We start from the raw sequence: 20800 nt of genomic DNA on the forward strand, positions 1-20800 counted from the left end.
CCCTGACACTGGTGCAGGCCCTGTGCTCCCACTGGATCCCTGCCCACTCACACCCAGTGCCCCAGCCCTGTGGTACAGGAGGGGGGCAGCACACAGCCCCAACCCCTGCTCGCCAGCAGGGAAGGAGCTGGTACTGAGCGTGGAGAAAGCGGCCCCTCACCTGCCCCATGGCTGGTGCCCCACGTTGCAGGCTATTGCAGCCCATGTGGGGCTGTCCAGAGCAGGCACAGGCAGTCCCAGGCAGGCTGCAAGTGGCTGCAGTGCAGGGCGCTGGCCATGGCGTGGAAGAGGGGCTGCTTTTTCTCGCGCTGAGCACCAGCTTGTAACCTGCCCCACTGCCAGCCTGGCAATGGGGTGAGTTACAAGGTGGTGCTGAGTGCAGGGGGGGGAGAAAGCAGCCCCTCCCCACCCCATGCCTGGCACCCCGTGCTGCAGCCGCTCACAGCCAGCCTGGGGCTACCTGTGGCTGCTCCGGACAGCCCTGCATGGGCTGCGAGCACCTGCAGCACAGGGCACCAGCCATGAGGCGGGTGAGGGGCCACTTTTCTCCATGCAGGAAAGGAGCCCAGGGAAAAGCAGAGTGTTGGGGTGAAGTGGCCCCATCCCACGCCTGGTGCCCCGCACTGCAGGGCCTCATAGCCTGCATAAGGCTGTCCGGAATGGGCACAGGCAGCCCCACACAGGCTGCAAGCAGCTGCAGTGCAGGGCACCAGGCGTGGGCAGGGAGGGACTGCTTCCCCCCCGCACTCCTTCCATGCCCGGGGTCCCCCCCCCACTTACCTGAGCTTCCCGCGTGGGGCAGCCACGTGCTCCCAGCCCAGAAACCCCAGCAGAGACTTCTGGCTGGGGGATGGGGCCGGACAGGCCCCACTATTGTTGGAGCTCGCTGGGCTTCCCCTGGGTCCTACTGCCTTTGGTTCCTGTAGTTTTTGACAGGAACCAAAGGCAGAGAAATATTAATTTTCCAAATATTTTTAGGGGCCTCGTGGGCCAAATCCGGCCTGCAGATCATATTTTGCCCACCCCTGCTTAAACCTGATCATTAGCAACTGCATAAGGAGGGGAAAATTACCTCGAAACTGCCTTAAAAGTTCAGTTGAATCTAATTTGATATTGCAACCACTACTCTATATAAATCAGAGTTATTATACAATACCTATATAGTAAGAAGTTGAGGTTGAGTGCCCTACCTTATTTATGTCCATAATTTAATACATTGAATTATTTTTTAAGTTAATGTTGAATTTCCTGAGTTTATAATGCTTGTTTTGCTATAATTACAACATCTTGAAATGGCTTCTGCTTCAAAATTACTCATACATACTCTTAGCTTTCAATCCATTTCAAACTACCTTTTTGTCTGGGAATAGTAATAGATAATTAGTTGGAAATTTTCAGACTTTACAAAATTTTATTGACAAACAAAATGATGATATGTCCAAGGTCCCTCCTCCCTATTGTCAAATAATAATAATAGTAATATACTGTTGTCCCTAAGGTCCCATAAAAAAGAAAATTACCTTTTCAATATATTCTATTTCTTCCCTGTAATTATCTGACCTGACACTCTCATGAAAATACAGAACAACCTATTCTATCTCACTCAAGCTAAAGGGGCACAGAAATTCCAAAGAAAGAAATATATAGTGGCTTAATCATTCTCTGGAAATAATTATGAAAAAACTCTTTGCAAGCAAACTTGATTTTTCACTGGACACCTTGATTGCTTATTATGCTATGTGGACTTCTGCCTGTTGCTCACCAGTTACCTCTATGCCAAAGCTTAACATTTATACTGTATTGTCTCCCTGATAAATTCCTCTTCTCCCTGCCTTTCCTTTCCCTCTTCATGTCATCCTTTGTTCTGCCTCTGATAAAGGCCCATGCACATGGAAACCCAGTGGAATATGACTGGAGGCAATAAATATGGCAGTAAAGGAGCAGGGCTTCTATGTGTGAAGTCTGTTGCAAGCCTATTGCTTACCCAGGTGTCACTCAGATTGGTTTTGGAAACTCCTGATTCCTGTCCTTTCCTCCCTGAAGAGCGAACCACCTGTCTCAAATGTATCCCTTGATGCTTGTGCATGGTCTCATTGGCCTGAATTCTCTGTCACATTATTTGCACCATTGTAGCAATGTAAAAGGACGAAAAATTAAATCCAAGTACATTTACATCCACTTAAAGTATTCTTTAATACTGGCAGAGGGGAGCAACAGGGCCTTCTAAAAAAGAAAGTAATGCCTTTGTTAACACCTGGTTTAACCAACAGAACTAGAAACATTACTACTTTGTTTTAAAAATACAGTACAACCTTTCCCTCCATGTGTCCAGATGCAGAGGTAGTACCACTGATAATAAAGCAATAGTAATGAACTTTGTCCCTCCAAACCAATTTTCTTCCTAGGAACTCAAAGCACTTCACAAATATTAATGAATAAAGCCTTATAGCACACAATTTAAGCTACTCAACTATCATCATCATTATTATTGTTATTTCACAGATTTGCAGATAAACCAAGCACAGATTCTGCTGAAAGCAGTTCGAGCTTTACAAAAAAGCACTCAGCTCCTTGCACGATCAGGATTAAAGAGGTTTGCCAAAGGTCATGCAAGAAGAGGGCAGGAACAGGAGCTGGGTCTCTTAATATAGATAAAGTTTGTAAAAATAAATTATGCTCAAATTATGCTGATGGGAAAATGAGATGTATGAATTCTTCATCCAATAAAAGGCTTACTGAAACCAGGACACAGAACTGGATTGCTTTACTCAGCCATTCAAGACAATATGTTCATGTAACACTTCAAAACTCAGTTAGGGATATGGTAGGGCACTCCTCTCCTGACCAAGGCAAATGATTGGAAAAGATTATTACTTGCACAAAGGCCTATTCAGATCTCATGTCTCACAATCATACAATCTCCTGCTCATTGACCAGAAGTGATCTTTCAGGTAGTTCTTCCCCCAGGAACAAAAAATAAACAGCAAAGGCCCTATATTGTTCTCTCCATTGTTTATGTATTACTAACTAAAATAAAACTAACTTTGGACTCTGCATACATAGAGAAATAAACATGTGAATGACAGCTTGGTCTAACTCCCATTGAAATCAATAGCATGACTTCTAAGCATTGAGTCCTCTGTTAGAGAATGAGGGTTAGCCCTTCTCTTGGTGTGAAGCAATGTGGTTCCCTTGATTTCAGTATATCTATACTGAGTTATACCAGTGGAGATATGGCTCTGAATCTTTTCTCTCTTTGATTCAATATTTTACTTTACACCTCATGTAAAAAAAATTCCCCCTTAAATTAGTGTTAAAATGCTACTTCTACTTGTTCCCAACGGCCTAAAAATGTACAACTGAATTGCCCACAGTACTTTGAAAAATTCAGCCATAGTTGTTAGTGTTTTGTGTACATAATGAAAGAGAGAGAAGGAATGAAATAGCACTCCCATTTTACCCCCTCCTTTCCCCGAAATATCCAAAGCTACACACTTTAATTTCCACTAGTTAAATCTGAACATCTAATAAAAAAGTGTTAGCGACCATAAGAGCCATGCATATTTAGATGGAAGGAGAATGGATTGACTTGTCTGCAGCTGGCACTTTTATTATAAGGCATTTAAAAAGTCTGACAGCTAATGCACTTTACCAAGAAATTGCAAACTACATGCCTTCAAAGGAAATTATAAGAGTCAAAGAGATTTGATTTTGTTTGTACATCATATTCTCTGCTTTTCAGGGATTGGTGCAGTATTCTGTGCAAGCATCATGCAACTTCAGGTAAGAGCCAAGCCAGATAGATTTGAAAGTAAGATTTATCTCAAAGTATGTTTCCTTGTTGACACATTCCGTGTCATTTTTCATCTCCACCTTTAACTATCATTCCACATCAGCAATAGAAGTCAGGTTCTTAATTATGTGGGGATTATTCATTGTAATGAAGGGAAACATAAAGAATCTCATGAGCACAGTCACATCTATAACTTATTTATAATGTGTTCAGAGAATTACAATCACTCATGGTGCTGAAGGTTGAAGCCTCAACACACTAGCTTCAGTATGAATGCTTTTTAAAATTACTAGTCAAACTAAACATTTTATTAATCAGCTTTTCATATTATATGTGCTCAGCTGGGAGTTTGCAATATGAGTGCTTACTTCATATGCTGACAATTTTACTAACTAGCTTATAATATTATTACATTAGATGGTGATTTACTAGTTCTATTAAGCCCTGATGCTAAAGATGTTATATGTTAAATGGGTCCTAAAACAAAGCAGTTTCCTCCTGAGAGGGAAAAGAGAAGGAAAGAAAAAATTGTTCCAGATTTAGGTTACAAAAGCAAATATTTGCATGACCTGAAAAAGGAATCTGTTAAATGTCCAGCCCTGTTATACAGGGAATATTTCATTTTCACATCAACTTTGTCTAAAGACAAGCTGCATTAGTTGACAAATTGTACAATCTCTATGTACCTAAAAGTTCTCCCACTGAAGAGCAGAATGTTGCATGAGAATTGCAGAATCACTTATGTTAAAAGGATAAAATAATTTCCTGTTAGCTGTATTCTTTGGAAGGTGTAATGATGTAAGGAACAAATGTAGTTTGTAAACCATTTCCATAACTGGCAGAAAAAGTGACTAATGCCACTATGCTATATAACCACTTCCTGGAACAAAATACTAGTGCTTCTCTTTCTGGCTGGAGGTAAATAGACTTAGGTTCTCTATTATCAAAGAAAATATGGATCAATCCTTTTCTTACTCTGGAAACCACTGAAAAAATGCAATTTAAGTTTTGGAAAGGTATCCTTCTTCCTGTATTCAGGTTTCAAATGGAAAAAAATCTCATTGCTCCTTATGTAATTTCAAATATGACTACCCATCCAGGTTCTTCCTTAATTCCTCACGGAAAACCTCACTGCCAGATTGCTTGTATAGTCTGGTTTTGTGCAGTTACTGAATGTTTGACTTCTTCCTCTCCAAGATGGTCTTTTAGGAGCTTATGTCTGACTAAATAGGCAGAAATCCCAGGTACTCCCTTCCCTCCCCCAGACCCTCCAAAACAACAAGATTAGAGATACCTGGAGTTATGTCAGACTCCAGATTTGGAAATCACCTCTGAATTCAGATTCACACCAAACTACAAAGTCTCCCAGGCTGCATCTTCATGAGCAGCAGATTGCACAATTGTTAGTGTGCAAGTACTAAATGGCTGTGCAGTAACCGGATTCTGATGAGACAAAGAGATATTTTGAGTAATTTACCTGAGGGCAGGTCTAAACACACACACAGAAATTACACCAAATTAACCAATTCGGTTTGTAAATCAATTTAATAAATTGGCACAGCTCCCGGGTGAAGACTCTTAAATAGGTTTAAGATTGGTTAAAACTGTGTTAGCTTAACTCAGTTTTAAAAATGTCTGCATAAGGGGGTTGCAATGATTTTATTAAATTGTTCTAGAAATGAATTACGTTAAACCAGTGCTATTCATATGTGTAGGCCAAGCTTTAAGGACTGACAAGAGAATCCAAAACATACCACTGATTATCAACTTATTGTTTCCAAGAATTAAAAAAAAAAGTAGGAAAGAAATTAAGCAAAGTTTTAAATTGGCTTGAAGAAAAAGTGTTTTGTTTATACGCAAAAAGCCTACCACACCATCACAAACTTAAATTCAAACTTTGTAGAATTTGAGCACAGGAATCTAAAAATGAAGTTTAAACATTTTTAAACAACTTGAGTTTGTCACAAGGCTTACTTACTACTTAAATTTCAACAAAATGACAAGAAGAGTCAGTTTCCAATTGTAGGTTCCTTTTTCTTTTGTTAGCTTTGTGTTTTGGATAAAATAATATCTTTGAAGAATTGAGCGTTTAGGGGCATTTTGTTGTGTTGTTTGTTTGTTTTTTAACATAGATATAATTTTCTAAGGCTTCAAATATTGTGTCTAGACCCAAATTCAATACCTTGGCAATAATACAGATAGCCTTATATGACCCTTCTATTCTACCATCCTTGGCTGGCAAATTGTTTGTATAATCCTGTGTACTGTGTAAAGATGAATACACATGAAATTATTCTTGTAGTGTTAATTTCAGGAATTTGGTTCCTGACATGAATAACAGTCCTCCTAGTAACAATGACCAGAGTTTGAAAAAAGGGGTTTTGATTTGGGGGTTATAAGAAACTAGCACAATTAAAGCCCCCTTCTGTTTGCCTTTGGTAGTACATCTGACCTCTAAGCAAGAGAAGATGTTTTAGTGACATACTACCTCACATTCCAGAGGCTTAAACATCTGCTAATGCTGGGCAATTGGAAGTGAGAATGGAAAAGCTAAGTTTATTAGGGTTGTCCGAAGCTTCAGGTTCTGATTTGATTCGGAAGAGATTTGGCCTGATTCGGCAGCTGAATCCTGGAATCCAAATCAAATCAAGAGACCAATAAAAAGGTCTGGATCAACTCAAAGTTCTCTGAATTGATTCAGAAAAGATTCAGAGATTTGGACAGTCCTTGCTTACCGTTACAGGGATCTGGACCCAGACTCCATGCCAGTAAGTAAGAGGCAGGGGGGAGAGGCTGCAAGAGGTGGGAGGGGACCATGGAGGGACCCCTGCCAGACCCCATCCCCTGCCTGCTCCCCAGGCCCTCCTGAGTGCCTTCTGACACCTGCCCACTCTTCCCCGCACCATGGCTGCCCCGTCCAGCCCCAGCTCCCAGTTCTTTAAAAAAAAAAAGAAAGAAAAAAAACCCCACTCACTGGTTCCTGTTGCATGGGGGGGCTCTGGCAGGAGCCCCCATCCCCTGCTCACTCTCCCAACCTCCCCTATGGCTGCCTCGCCGAGCCCCAGCTCTTTAAAATAAAAATAATAATAAAAATAAAATATTGCTGCTGCAGTAGTCATTGGAGCTTCTGGGGGCTCGTGGCAGAGCCCCCCCCCACACACACACACAGCATAGGGCATCGCGGTACAGTGGGATCACCCCCCATCCCCAACCTGGCAGCAGCCGCTGTGTGAGGGCTTTTTAACTTTTTTTTTTTTAAAGAGCTGGGATGCTGCGTCTGTGAGAGCAGACAGGGGATGGGGGTCATGACAGAACCCCCCCACACAGCGTGGGGCAGTGGGGATCACCCCCCCTCCCCCCATCTTGCAGCAGCTGGTGACTGCCAAGGCTTTTTTTCTTAAAGAGCCTGGGGCCGGGCAGGGCAGCCATTGACAGGGATGGGGATGGGGCCTTTTTGATTCAGAGATTTGGCCCATTCAGTGGAAGCTATTTGGGACAGTGATTCAAATCAGTGAATCGAATCACTGTCCCCCGAATAGGCCAAATCCAAATCCTAAGTGAAAACTAGCTGCTTCACACAGGCCTAAAGTTTATAACTTTTTTTCCACAATATATAGGAAGCAATTGGCAGCAGTGATCATAGGCCATTGAAGGGCAAATATTAGTTGAATGGCCTGGACAGATGGGTCTCTTTAGACAGAGATTAGGATACTGGCTACATGTTCTGGGACACACACAGAGAAAACCACGAACAGAGGAGGATGCAATTAATTATAGGCCAGTCAGTCTCACCTCCAACCTTGGAAAGGTCTTGGAAAAGATTATGAAGGATCATATTTGTGGGAGTCCAGCAGGAAAAATAATGCATCAGGGAAGCCAGCATGGATTCGTAGCAGGTAGATCATGCCTGACCAATCTGGTTCCGTTTTATGACAGGGTCACAAAATGCTTAGATGCAGGAGTAGAGGTGGATGTCATTTTCTTGGATTTTAGCAAGGCCTTCAAAACAGCATCTCATCCCATTCTCATAAATAAATTAAGAGGCTGTTACATAGACATTTACACAGTCCAGTGCGTGGCAAATTGACTTAGCGGTCACACCCAGAGAGTGGTAGTAGATGGGTTGGTATCACCCTGGAAGGATGTAGGGAGTTGGGTCCTGCAGCGTTCAGTCTTTGGACCTGTACTCTTCAATATCTTCATCAGTGACTTGGATGTGGGTGTGAAGTGTACTCTATCCAAGTTTGCAGATGCTACTAAATTATGGGGTGAAGTGCACACTCCAGAGGGCAGGGAATGCTTGCAGGAAGACCTGGACAGGTTAGAAAAGTGGAAAGTACACAATAGGATGCAGTACAACAAGGACAAATGCAGAGTGCTACACTGAGGGCGCAAAAATATCCAGCACACCTAATGGCTGGGAAGTGACCCTCTCAGCAGCACAGAAGTGGAAAGAGATCTCAGAATCATAGTGGACTCCAAGCTGAACATGAGTCTTCAGTGTGACAAAATCATGAGCAAAGGTAACTGCACTTTATCATGCATCAGCAGATGTATGACAAATAGAACCAAGGAGGTGATACTTCCCCTCTGTGCAGCATTGGTCAGACCACAGTTGAAGTACTGCATCCAGTTTTGGGTGCCATACTTCAAGAAGGATGTTGATAGACTCAAGAGGGAGCAGAGAAGGGCCACTTGTATTTTTCGGGGCTTACAGGACAAGCCCTGTGAGGAGAGGCTGAAGGACCTGGACCTCTTCAGCCTCCACAAAAGAAGGCTGAGAGATGATTTTGTGGCCACCCACAAATTCATTAGGGGGACGCAGCAAGGGATCGGAGATGCTCTGTTCACCAGGGCACCTCTTGGGGTAACAGGGAACAATGGTCACAATCTGACAGAGAGCAGATTTATGCTATATATCAGGAAGAACTTCTTCATGGTAAGGGTGGCCAAAATTTGGAATGGGCTTCCAAGGGAGGTGGTGCTCTCCCCTACCTTGGGGATCTTTAAGAGAAGGCTGGATAGGCATCTGGCTGGGGTCATCTGACCCCAGCACTCTTTCCTGCCTAAGCAGGGGCCGGACTCAATGATCTGTTGAAGTCCCTTCTGACCCTAGCACATCTATGATCTCTTTTTCTCCCTCTTTCTGTATGTTTTTCAGTATGTTAAAATATTCAGTTGTGTGGTAAGATCTTCCTTCCTTAAGGATACCTGCATCTTCTGCAGTCATCTGTTTCGATCCCTGCAGTGATGTAAAAAATCAAGGAGCTCTTGGCAGATGGTCTTAGAGATGAATAGCTGCTCAAATGAATCATGATATCCTCCAGCTTATCTTTAACAACATTCCTTCCAGCACAAGACAAGTTACGGAGCTGTTCCCCTTAGTCCTGTGTACTTCCCAGACTTAATTCTATCAGCGGGAAACTGTGCTGATATCATGTGTAGCAAATGCTTACCATACTTACCTGTCTCCATGCCATGTCACAATCTGTTTAAAATCTGATTAATTACTTAATGTTTGTAAAGCACTTTGAAAATGAAAAGAACTACAATATAAATGTTAAGTATCATTATTATTTATTATTATATTGCTTCCTTCTCTTTGTCCTAGTAAAGAAAAATCTGTGAACACCTAGATCGTCATCCCCAAACTAAAATTATGTTTGGCCTGTAGCATTCAGCAATGCGAGGTAGACACAAGATTTGTGTGTTGTCAAATTGAGCATGTTCATATTTAATATCTGTCATCACAGTCTCATGAGATGGGTGAGATTATTATAAAACAGGCAGAATATTTCAGTGACATATATCTGAAAGGTAAGTACTGCTATTATTATTACTATTATTGTTTGCTTTCTAAGTGGAGAGTAAAGATGTATTGAAAACTCTTTAGGGGCTATTCAAGGAGAAGCTGCATGGGAATTCCCAGCTTAAGAACCTGTCATAACATTATTTTATCTCTGTCCATGTAGCTCTCAAAATCAAAGCAGTCATTCTTATCAGAATTTGAGCTTGGGGGATTGAAAAATACCTAGGGAAAGCAGACACAGATAAGGGGAGGGAAAAGAGAAGGGAGGAAATTCTGGGAAGAGCAGAAAAGAACCCACAGGAAAGAGAGAAATGTGAGGACTCCGTCCCACTGGGGAGTGTTACCAGATTCTCCTCCTGCCATGAGGAAGCATTCCAAAAGAGAGGTGAACAAGCTAAAAAACTCTGCCTTACTCTGCCCTTAGGGTCATCAACCCTAGCACAGGCAGCCAGAAATTACCTCCAGATGTGACATTTAGGCCCCCAAACATCCCAAACAGCCCTTATAGAAAGGAAGGGCAGTGGGGGTTGTGCTGCCATGATTAAAACTTTCTGCTTATGAGGTGGTCCCAGTTAAACTCTTGACAAGGGCACCAAGGGCTAGTCAGAGAAGGCATACAAATCAAGGTATCCCCCATATACCCCAGCCATGCCCTGCTCTTAGCCAACAACACACTCTCAACAGAAAAACTAGTGTGGCTGTTCTGCCTTCCTGGAAGTTATGCTTCCACTTGAGACCTGCAATTTCGTTTAGGCTGACAGAAGTCATCAAAATCCTGAGATAGCCACTGTACCAGGATTTATGTGCATGGGAATTACCACAGGGCCTTGAGAAGTTTCTCTGACAGAATTTCATGTACTGATTATTCTGACATGGGACTTTCCTGAAATCAAGAAATCTCTTGTGCAGAGACTGGCCTTCATTTGAGGCTTCTCAAAATAAGTAAATCAAGAAAGTCTTTGTTCATTACAAAAAGGACAGTTTATCCTAAAGCATGAGAAGAAAAGTTCCTGTGGCCTTGTTCTTCTGACCCAGATTTAAGCTAGTCTGGTGTAGCTATTAGATAGAAGTCTAAACAACCTATCAGACTATGAAGAGGTAAAAAAAAAAAAGTAAACCCAAAAGGGAAAACTAATTAAACAGAGTTCTGAAAACACAGGTATCAGCGTTAGCAGAACGGAACAACATGAAATACTGTCTTAATACCATAAAGTGTTGAATAGTATGGCTGTGTGAAGCTTCAGTTGCTGATTTGATTCAGTGGAGATTCGGCCCGATTTGGCGGCTGAATCTCAGAATCCGAATTGAATCAAGAAACCCTTTAATCTCTCCAAATCAAATCAGAACCCTCCGGAGAGATTTGATGATTCAGACAGACACAGCTTTAAATGTTTTTCTTACATACCTCAAGGTACCAGGTGGCTCATGAATCCTGAGATGCTGGAGTGGATGGCGTGTCCCACAGAAGCATGGGGGTGCACTTCTGGTCTACTTCTGGGTCTGCCACAGAGCATGTGGGGGACTCCCCCCCTCACCAGCTTGGCAATTGATGCCTCCTGGGTCTGGGAAGGGGGCACCTAGGGTCCCCCTGTGGCCAACTGCTGAGCTGGGAGGGGTGCGGGGGGGGCTCTCCTGTGTGCTCAGCGGCGGACCCAGAAGTGGACCAGAAGTATGACCGGTCCACTTCCAGATCCACCGCCGAGCCCCCATGCTCCTGTGGGATGCTCTATCTGCCCCAGCATCACAGCATTCACGAGCTGCACCTGATACCTCGAGGTATGTAGAAAAAACATTTAAAGCTGTGTCTATGGCTGAATCGCTGATTCTCCCAATCAGCATCGAATCTTCAGATTCAGCTGAATCAAATCAGAACAGTGATCTGAATCAACTAATCAAATCACTGTCCCTGACTTGGGCTGAATCCAAATCCAAATTGAATACAGCCTGTTTCGCACACCCCTATTGAATGCTACAGTGTAAATGAGAAATGTGATCAGCTGCAAAAAGGCAGGTTTGATCTTGCTGATATCATTTATTTAAAAAGTTGCTGAAAGATACACAAAGAAGTTTGAAATGACTGCACATGACACACACACAGCTTGCCTCAAGGCAAAAGTCTTATGATTTGAACTACGAATCATTCCCCTAATGCTACACATAGACCCAGGGGTGTGAAAATGCACTGAAGGCAGTCCCTGCCTTCCTCAAAGTTAATTCACCATTAAAGTTTAGCCAAGTTTCAGCCTGTTGTGTTCCCAAGCTACCTCTTTCCAGTCTGATGGAAATCAGTGTTCCAAATGAATTTTTTAAAGGAATCTGTTACAACACATTCCTTGGAGGGGAAAAGAAGACATTCTGTACCATTAAATTCAAACATTCTTAAGTAGCTCCATACATGAAATCTAGAGTTGGGGCTACTGAAAAGGAAAGCATTTAAAACACTTTTTGTTTGATTCTGACTAAAGTGAAATTCCTTCAAAAGCACTTGTGCATTTGCTATTTAGAATTGCATCTGTCTTTAGTATTTGGGAGCAAAAGACCATCTGCCAGAATGGGTCTGGTAAATCTCTTTTCAGGCTGCCATTTTGTGAGCAAGGATATATCCATCCCCCTTGGTGATCCTTCCCTAAAACCATTTGTATAACTTGCCAACTGTTCCTTCCTCTGACTCTTCCTCTAATTATGCTTTAGAAGACAAGTGAGGGGGAAGAACAGCACACAAAAAACTGCCTTGGTACTTACACCTGGTTGAAAACTTTCAAAAATGTAATGTCTTTTAAAATGTATTTCCAATTCCCCTCCCCCACCCCCTCCCAAAAAAGTTTCTGGTTTTCATTAGCTTATTTACTTTTTTTCCTATGAGCAGAAATTACAGTAATCTCCCCCCATAAACCCACCAACAAATTTAGTTTGTTGTGTTCAACCAGCTTTATTCAAAGCAAAATAACTGTCAGTTAACTAAAGGCTTTAAAATTAAAATGGAGTAAAGACACTTTGAAAGTGTTTCAGGCTCTAAATGGCTACTCCTAGTGTCAAGGTGAAGAAACTGAAAATAAATGCATCATATATTTTAACTGTCTTTTTTGGTTCCTCTCTCAAACTCCTGCTCCTTGCTTAACATTGTTTCTACCTCCCCCCACCACCTTACCATGTCATTACATGATTTTGAACAATGCAATTGCATACTGCTTCTGAATCAAATGCAAATTTTTATCAAGGCATCAAAAATCTTGCAGATTTGAATGTATAAAAATCTATTAATTCTTAGAAACCACAGGGCAAACCCTCAGGTAGTAAAAATCAGCATAATTCCTACTGGCTTCAAAGAGGCTGAAAACCATTTGCACCAGCACATAAAATAGGTTCAGTATTTTATATTAGAATCCCTATATATTAGGTATGGGTATCCACAAAACTAGAGAGTCAATAACCAGTTAAGAATTATACTGGCCCTTACTGTTACCTGGCTAATTGTTTACAGATAAGCAGCACGTTTCCTTAAAACCGCTGCAACCATTGCAGTTAAAATCTTAAAACCTGCTAAAATAGAAAACATTTCTATTTGAAGGTAAGAGTAGAGTAGACCCTCCAAGTTATTACTTCCTGCGAGGAATGTATGAAAGGAGTTAGAATATTAATATCTTTAAATAGTTCTCCTGGGAATATATTAGTGTTTTCCTCTATGGGATACATTTTGTGGAATTTGATAATTCCTGGCATTTTTCACTATCCACAAAGCATCATTCCTAAGTGCTGTCATATTATATTTTGGTTTTAACATGTTCAGAATGGCCTGAAAGCTGGTTCTACTCTTACCTTCAAATAGAAATGTTTCTATTTACTTTTCAATGGAATAAAAGCAGTATGTTAAAAAACAGGGCTCAGAAGCTAAGCTCATAGTTTAAAGTCTTTCATGGTTTGGCTGTTCAACACTTTGAAAATCAAGCCACTTATTTCTGATTTCCATTTTTTTAAATTCTGGATTTGTTTTGGGGGTGTTTTTGGGTGGGGGGGGAGTTGTTTTGTTTTGCTGCATCTGATCCTCTGTGTTTCCCTTGGTCTCCATTACCATAGCACCCACCCAGGGAAGACAAATGTTCTTTCCTATGCCAGGAATATAAAACTGCACTTGCACCCCTACACAATGTAATCCTAAGAACTCACAAAACATGAAGATGCCTGTACTTCACACAGCCCCAGATTTTAAGTGCCAGAAAGAATCATTGTGATCATCTAGTCAGGACAAAGAAAGTAAAGAGAAAAGGAAAATGATAAACTAAACAGTAGCAAATCACCAGGACCTGATGAGATTCACCCTAGGATCCTGAAGGAACTTAGACTGGAAATTGCCAAACACCAACTGTCGTATGCAACCTATCACTAAAAATAGCTTTGGTACCAGAGGATGGGAGGGCTGCTAACATGGCTGAAATATTTTAAAAGGGCTTGGCGGGGGACCCAAGGAACTACAGGCCAGTGAGTCTAACTTCCATTCCTGGAAAACTGGTAGAAACGATTACAAAACAAAGAATTGTTCAGCACATGGATGAACATGACTGGCTGCGGAGGAATCAGCATGGTCTTGTCAAAGGAAAATCATGGCTCACCAACATATTAGAGTTCTTTCAGGGCATCAATAAGCAGGTGAATCAGGTTGATCCAGTTAACTGTATATTTGGACTTCCAAAAAGCCTTTGACAAGGTCCCTCATTAATAGGCTGACCATATGGAAATCCAGGAAATTTGGGACATTGCACTCCCATCTTCCCACAGTGCTCTTATAAATTGGCTGGGGCAAGGCTGCATGCCAGGCAGGCAGCGGTGCCTGCCTTCCCACTTGTAAAGCACTCCATGCCACTACAGCTCCTGGCCAGACTGTGCTCTGCACCCCTGTGTTTCCAGGAAGCTCATTATAATTCCCAACAGCCATCTGGGACCAGCCCCTGAAACCTGGTTCTGTCCTAGCTAAATGGTCACCCTACTCATCAAGGGTTCTTAATCAAGTTACATTACAGGAAAGATCCACTGGTAGATTAGAAATTGGTTTAAAGAAAGTAAACAAAGAGTATAAATGGTCAATATTGTGGATAGAAAGTAGTAAATAGCGGGATCCCCATGGATCTGTGGTTGGACCCATGCTGTTTAACATAATCATAAAAGAACTGGAAAGGAGGGTGAGTAGTGAGGTTGCCAAATATGCAAGTGACACAAAATTATTCAAAGTGGGAAAGATCAAAGCAAACTTTGAGGAATTATAGGAGGATTTTGTACTATTGAGTGAATGGGTGACTAAATGGAAGATAAAATTCAATGTAGATAAGTGAAAAGTGATGCACATAGGCAAAAATAACCCAAACTGCACCTACACTATGATGGGCTATACATTACCTGTTTCCACACAGGAAAGAGATCTGAGAGTCATTGTGGACAGTTCACTGAAAACATCAACTCAGTATTCAGTAGCCATCAAAAAGGCAAATAAAATGTTAGGAATTCTTAATAAGGGAACTGAGACCAAAAGAAAAAATATCATTATGCCCCTCCATAAGTCCGTGGTGCATCCAAACCTTGTATACTGTGCTGTTTTGGTTCCCACACACCAGAAAGGATATAGAACAGTGGTTCCCAAACTGTGGGTCGTGACCCCAAATGGGGTCACAGCATCAGTGGATAGGGTTGCAGGGTTGGGGGCTGTGGGTTGGGACTGAGGGGCCATGCTGAGGAAATGGGGTCCTGCTGAGGAAGTTTGGGAAGCACTGATATAGAAGAACTAAAGAAGGTACAGAGAAGGGAAACAAGGATGATTAGTAGTATGGAGGGGCTTCTATATGAGGAGAGACTAAAGAGTCTAGGTCTGTTTGGTTTAGAAAAGAGACGCATGATAAGGGTTTACAACCTAGTAAATAATAAAGAGAAAGTAAATAGGGATTTACTGCTTACTAACTCTCTCAGTACAAGAACTAGGGGTCATAAAATTAAACTAGTATGTAGAAAGTTTAAAACTAACAAAAAAAAGTTCTTTTTTACAGACAGCACAGGCAGTCCTCAGACTTACAACACAATTGGTTCCTGAAAACTGTGTCTTAAGTCAAAATGTCGTAACTCAGAACCAATTTTCCCATAGGAACAATGATATAAATAGGGGATTGGTTCCTGAACCAAGGCCTGATACACTATTTGCACCAAAAACAACCTAGAATTTTGTACTCAATCAATTACCAATGAGTAATATAGCTATATAAATGTATTTATATTGTAAATAGGAATCATATTGATTTGGAAGGACTTCTTTGAGGTGACTTTGTTGGACTTTTTGAAAGGCTCTTGGTTGGACTTCTTGAAGGGCTCTTGGCTGGAGTCTTCTCAGGAGTCTTGCCTGCAGGTTTTTCTGGAGTCTTGTCTGCTTTCTTAAAGAAAGTGTCCAAGGAAGTTTGGACAGATGTTCTCTAGGGAGATGGCGATGCAGCAAACTTGTTTGCTGGCATGCTGTCACATTGGATCAAGCATTGTAAAGTCAAAACTAATGTCAGAAAGTTGAAACAGGGTGTCAATTTATAAATGTCACAAGTGCCGTTCGTTGCAACTCAAAGCATGTTAAGTTGAGGACTGCCTATATAATTAAAGTGTGGAACTCATTGCCATAAGATGATGCAGAAGCTGACAGTTTATCCAGATTCAAAAAGTGATTGGACAAATTTCTAGAGGAAACATGCATGAGTAGCTATTGAACATGGGAATTAGGGGTACAGCCTCTGAATCAAAACTTCCTAGACCTTAAATGCTTGAGACTGACACTGGGAGAGAAACAAAGGAAAAAAAACTAGTCATACCCTGTTCACTCTCCCTTTCAATATCCACTCTCTGCCACTGTGTGAAGGCAGACAAAGGCTGCAGCAGAATGAGAACTCCAATTGTCTTGGCCTCCTTGCCATTGGATCAAGGTTCCCATTCCTTCAAGAACCATGTGGAAGCTGATGTACAGCAGCTTTTCCACTATAAAAAAAACCCCCACACAGGTCTCTTCCATGTAAATGGCTTTAGTACATTTTTCGTGCCCTTTGGCAACCAGCTTGTGATGATGGGAGCAGGATTGTGATTCCTGGAAACTCCTAGTCATGAACTGGCACGAAGGTGGCAGTTACAAGGTCATCTAGCACTTTGACACAGCAGGAGTGCAATTCAGCAGCTGTAACTACAAATGAGCAGCACTCTTAAGGATCGCTGTGCTTGCCCCACAAGAGGAAGGGGCTAGAAAAGGTGCCTTAAACACAGTCTGCACATCTTTTTCCTGACTGGATAACCATGTCCAGTGGGATCATCTTTATTGCAGTTGAAATCAATGAAGACACACAATCAATTTTGGAACCTGGACTGTCAGGACTCTCATGGGCAATCCTAATAGTGAATGCCGTGAGCTCCACAATGCAACTGTGGCTTGAGAACTCAGGAGACACAATGTTGACCTCATTGCACTGAGTGAGACCCTGATAGTGGGAGATGGGGAGCTCAAAGATCAAAGAAACAGGTATACTCTCGTCTGCAAGGGTAAACAGGAAGGATAACACTGACATCATGGAGTTGGCTTTGCCATTAAAAATGAACTCTTACACCAACTCACTGAGATCCCTGTTGGAATTAATGAGTGCCTCATGACTTTCCATCTCAAATTGGCAGGCGTCAATATGCCACTGTCATCAGCATGTATGCCCAGACTCCTGATGCTGCTGATGAAACCAAGCAGAGATTCTATACCAAATGTGACCAAGTCCTTTCTGACATTCTGGAGGAGGGGCAGGCTTATTCTGGAAGGAGTGGGAAAGGTTAACTCAGTGGTATCCTCCTCTTGACCAAATGCCTGGAAAATGGACTCACCATCACCAACACCTTATTCCACCAAAACAATGTTTACAATACATCATGGCAACACCTGCAATCTAAGCATTGGCATTTGATTTGCTACATCATTGTTTGTGCCCAGGGCCACAAAAATGTCTGCATCACTTGAGCTTTGTTAGGGGCTGATGACTGCAGGACTACTCATCAACTCATCCACTTGGTTACATCACCCAAACGAGCTCCCAAGTGATGGCTACAGCAGAAGAAATGCTGATGGAAGATCCATATCTGGCTGCTTCTTGGACCATTGCCTCCTGGTGATAAAGGTAGAGATGGGAGGACAGCCCAAGAGGCAGAGGCATGTAGAAGCTGAATGTGAGCCCCCTGGGTGACAAAAAATCCACTGGGAGTTCAAACAGCACTATGCAGTTTGGAGCTGTATACAGGAACCACACAGAGTAGTGAGCCAGTATTAAAGAGAGAGCAAGAGATTTCATCCAGCAGGCCAGCAGGAAGTAAGCCTGGGTCCAAAAGGGGCCACTATGAACACCTAAACCACAAGTTGCACAGCCTGCACAAGCAGGCATCCTGGCATTGGGATATGAGTAGGCCATGTGGGAAATGAAGGGTCAGATGAAGACCCAGCCTGGTGCAGGGAAGAGACCAGAAATATCTTCCTGGCCCAGGCTCTGTGTGTGGATGCGGGGGAGGACTGGTCTGTTAACTTTCAAAGCGTTAAAGAAAACCAAGAGGGAGGCCATGACCAGCTTGGGAGATGGAGCAGGAGTGAGCCACTAGTTGAACAAAGGGGTACTGGAGATGGCAGTGGCCTTTTCCCAGGAGCTGTACATGGCATGCCCAGAGGATCTGGGGGCCATGGAGAGCTGCCTGCAAAAACTCATCCAAGTCCTTTTGGGGTGGGTGGTGAACTGGTAAAGGAGTGGACCCCAGAGAAGATAACTAAAACTCTACATACATCTTCAAGAATGGAAAGACTCCTGAGGCAGACAGCTTGCCCAAGGAGATCTATGTCACCATCTGGAATCAGGTGGGCCTGGACCTGCTGGAGGTGCTCAGGGAGCAAATGTAGGAAAGCCACCTGGTGGCTGGGATGGATCAGGGCCTCATATCCCTTCTTTACAAGAAGGGGGTGAGGGAGTTGAAGAACTGGAAGCCCATAATGCTCCTGAACTTTGACTATAAACTGATGACCAAAGTCTTGGTTGAGCACTGTAAGTCTGTTATAGATGCAGTGATCCACAAGGACCAGTTATACACAGCTGGGGCAACAAATCGATGGAGCCGAGCTGCAGACATCCCCTGCAAGGGGGTGAAGATCCTCAGGGTGGAGTTTGACCAAGAGCTGAACAGACAGAAAGCATGGCAAAAGACTGAGGCTAAAGTCTGGGATTAAGGAACATATACCACCTGTCAATGGGGGGCATGTGGCTCTCATGATGGTGGTGTTGCTACCAGTGCTTCTGTATGCCACATTGGTCTTCCCCCGCTTAGAGAAAATCATCCACAGAATCCAAAGAGCTATGGTCTTCTTCTGGGGCTCCAAATGGTAGAAGGTTATGAGGACCATGCTGTAAAAAGGCAAAACAGACCAAGGGCCAAGGAATGCTGGATGTGTTGCTGTTCCTCTGGGTTAACTACATGAGCCACATATACACATTGGCATTTGAGGCAGACTCCAAAACAGCTTACTCTGTGAAGTACTTTGCAGGGCACTACTGCAATACTGATGACTGTACATGCCACCTAACATTTGCCCATGGACCGTGGACCCGCTGTGGTTCTACAAAGTTCTGGACTGCTTCTGGAACAGATACAAGTTATGCAACTGGGCCCCAGCAACCATGACAAACCACTGTAAGATGCAGGAGGTGATAAAGCCAAAAGACAGACTGTTGCCTGTAGATGTACTATCTGGTGATGGTTGCCAGGCTGTATGGGAGTGAATCTTCCATAAGGACCTGCAGAAGGAGCACAGAGACTTATGGTAGTTAGTCCCTGTGTGGGTGCTGAAACAGAGGAAGGGGCAGACAGACTCACCAGTCTGCCCCAGGCAAACTTGATGGTGGCAAGAGGAAACAATCAACCACCTCCTCTGGAACTGCCTGTATGCCAGGGAAGTGCAAGGGAGAGTAAATTAAGTCTTCCAGATGGTGACAGGAGTCAAGACCCTAACCAGTGAGGCAGTGCTGTTCAGCTAGATAACCAAGCGGCAAGGGACCACAGCAGCTTGCTTTGACCAGTTCATGTTCTGCTTCAGAAATGCCCTGTGGAAGACTAGGAACCTAGTATAGGCATGTACAGGCATGCAAAACTCCTACTTGAGGACTGTGTCAGAATGGAATTGAGCAAGCTACAGCTGTGCTATAAGATACAAGGAGACGGTGGGGATTAAATGGTGGAAGACACATGGAGAAGAAAGAATGGCATAGACTGTTCAAGAACAGTACCCCCAGAGAAGATAATGATAATGGAGAAGAGAAGGTGCATGACAAGGTTTGATTGAGAGAAAGAGGATGATGACAGGGACTAAAGACTGGGAAAGAAACAGGGATTATGGGAGGGATGGAGGAAGGGAAGGGGAGGAGAGAGTAAAGAGCATGGAGACAGTTTTGTGCGATTGTAATGGTTAAAGGAGGTGGTGATAGGTGCGTGGGTACACCTGTGGTTATTGTAACGGGGATGATGATAGCTACCTGTAGATGTATGTTACGGACTTTCAAGTGAACTGTCAATCACGAGGCAGGATGGTAAAGGTATTAGTGTGTATATATCTATGTATATACATATATCTATATTATCTATATACATAGATATATATATAAATATATATTTTTGGGAAAAAAATGTTTGCACTACATATGCCAAAGTTCTGCTTAAAAGACTGTTTATGGAGTCTGTGTGCTAAAAATGACAGCAATTTCAAAAAAAGGTAAGATGCATCAACTATGGATAAATTAAGTTTATGGGTACTATATGCAAATTGCTACATCCATGTTTAATTTCAAGGTTATTGTTTTCAAATTTGCTCCTCACTTCCATGTGCCCAGGGACATCCAGGTCTGATGGTAAAGAGAGGAGGAAGGGGCTGCCAGGGAAAAAAGTTGGAGGGAAGCAGAGAGCAAAGAGATACCTGATCCCCCAGATTTATTTTCCCTTCTATAGCAGTGAGAGGGAAACAAATTCAAGTCAAGCCTTCAATAATTAAATTGTATACAATGAAAATTATAACAACATTATAAATTTTCCATGTATAGAATTTAATTATTGGGGAGCTGTCCCATAATCAAAGCCAGTCTTGCCTTAAGCATAAGGTTAATAAGAGAAGTCCCCGCCCCCCCCCC

At 42.7% G+C, this 20800-nt stretch overlaps 1 protein-coding gene and 1 long non-coding RNA gene across 2 annotated transcripts in view; one reads left to right on the forward strand and one right to left on the reverse strand.

Moving 5' to 3' along the window:
- The window catches only part of PHF21B (PHD finger protein 21B), a 342423-nt gene that overhangs the window by 204392 nt on the left and 117231 nt on the right, over positions 1–20800 (reverse strand). The window lies entirely within an intron of this gene.
- The window catches only part of LOC109296407, a 23256-nt gene continuing 10304 nt past the window's right edge, over positions 7849–20800 (forward strand). The window contains exons 1-2 of the long non-coding RNA XR_002096968.1: positions 7849–7859; positions 13183–13194. This is a non-coding gene — a long non-coding RNA (uncharacterized LOC109296407). The remainder of the gene's footprint in view (positions 7860–13182; positions 13195–20800) is intronic.

This window comes from Gavialis gangeticus, unplaced genomic scaffold, assembly GCF_001723915.1.
Source record: "Gavialis gangeticus isolate Ggan-Ray unplaced genomic scaffold, GavGan_comp1, whole genome shotgun sequence".
NCBI classification, from domain to species: Eukaryota; Metazoa; Chordata; order Crocodylia; family Gavialidae; genus Gavialis; species Gavialis gangeticus.